The sequence below is a fragment of the Pteropus medius genome, unplaced genomic scaffold (genome assembly GCF_902729225.1).
Source record: "Pteropus medius unplaced genomic scaffold, Ma_sr-lr_union100, whole genome shotgun sequence".
Taxonomy (NCBI): domain Eukaryota; kingdom Metazoa; phylum Chordata; class Mammalia; order Chiroptera; family Pteropodidae; genus Pteropus; species Pteropus medius.
In genome coordinates this window covers 601,984-603,702 of record NW_024342538.1, presented here as the reverse complement: position 1 = coordinate 603,702, position 1,719 = coordinate 601,984, and the positions used below count along the sequence as shown (strand labels likewise).

Below are 1,719 nucleotides of genomic sequence, written 5' to 3'. Positions count from 1 at the left end.
AATAAATACTTAAGCAGTGCCACATAATGACTTCAATTCAGCACAAACACATGTAAAGTTTCATCAATTTGCTTCTTTTTGTTAGATGGATCATTTTTGTTGTTGTTGTTGTTGTTGTTGAGTGGGAGGGATCCAAGCAGGAGCAAAATAATTCAGTGGAAAAGTCACTGGCCAGATTAAAGACCCACATATAGCCTTTCGATTATAAGATACACTCTTATTTCAGGAAATGCTAAATTATGAATTTTGGAAATACAGTGATTAGTCTACTTATCTGCCTTTCCTCTTCCCCAGCTCATTGATTCTATTCAATGCCTTCATCCCGTTGAATTATGTTTGGTGAGATAGGAGTCACCATTGACTCTGTGGATGTGGTCAATCCCCAACCCACCTTAATCTAAGTAATAGACTAAGTAATGGACTAAATTATCTTCAAAGCACATCCTTTAACTTTTAAATTATTTTCATGGCCCTTTTTAGCTTCCCTCTTTTATACTATATAGTAAATTGGAAAACCTGGCTTTGCCACGAAATAGTTTGATGACTTTGTGAAATAATTTCCCTATGGTCTTCACTTCCCTCGTCTATGAAACAAACATCTCTTTGCTTTCACTGCTGTGACCACAGCCATGAGTATGCTCGCATTTCACAAGAGACTTGCCTCCAGTGTCCTCCACTGTGACAAAAATAAGGTCTGTTTGGACTCCAATGAAACCAGTGAAATTGCCAATGCCAACTCCCTGTCAGCAGATTCAGAAGCTGATCAAAGATGGGCTGATCATGCAGAAGCCTGTGACTGTCCATTCCAATCTCAATGCCAGAAAAACGCCTTGGCCCACAGGAAGGGCAGGCATATGGGCACAGGTAAGCGAAAGGGTACTGCCAACTCTCGAATGCCTAAGTAGTTCGCCTGGATGAGGAAGACGAGAATTCTTCTCTGACTGCTCAGAAGATACTGTGAATCTAAGAAGATTGACTGCCACATGTATCACGGCCTGTACTTGAAAGTGAAGGGTAACGTGTTCAGAAACAAGCAGATTCTCGTGGAACACATTCACAAGTTGAAGGCTTGGAAGAAGCTTCTGGCCGGCCAGGCTGAGGACTGCAGATCTAAGACCAAGGAAGCACGCAAGTGTTCTGAAGAGCAGTTCCAGGCCAAGAAGGAAGAAATCGTCAAGACTCCATCCAAAGAGGAAGAGCCCAAGAAATAAAATGTTGCCCCTCTATTACCTATTCATAGTGGCCTTGGCTACCACATAGATAAATCATTCAATAAAATTAGCCTTCATCTGCCTGAAAAAAAAAATCTGTAAGATCCTGTTTAGATCCATAGCTTGATGGATTATATTTGTATCTTCTCATGTGAATATCACCTGTATGCTTTGTTCATTGTTTTTCTACTTCTGCAATCCTTTTTGGGATTCAGTGTGGTTTATTCATCAGTAGCATCCCAAGAGGAGCATAATATTTCAAATAAGAGAAAATTAACACAATTTGAGTATTCAAGTCATTATTTAATTATTCACTCATTCAACCAATACTTACTAAGACCCTACTAAGTGCCATTAAGGTGGAGAGCTCCAAGTATAAAAAAGGAACAAACAAGAAAACATAAAATTGTAATAGAGTGTGACAAGGGATACATGCCCTAAAGGATAGATACTATGGGAGAATAGAAAAGAAACAAAAATTGGGAGATATTCTAATCAGATAAAACTT

The 1,719-nt window shown here is 39.2% G+C and overlaps 1 pseudogene; it reads left to right on the top strand.

Moving 5' to 3' along the window:
• Positions 1-629: 629 nt before the first annotated feature.
• Positions 630-1,211, top strand: LOC120605439 (60S ribosomal protein L19-like; annotated as a pseudogene).
• The last annotated feature ends 508 nt before the right edge of the window (positions 1,212-1,719 follow it).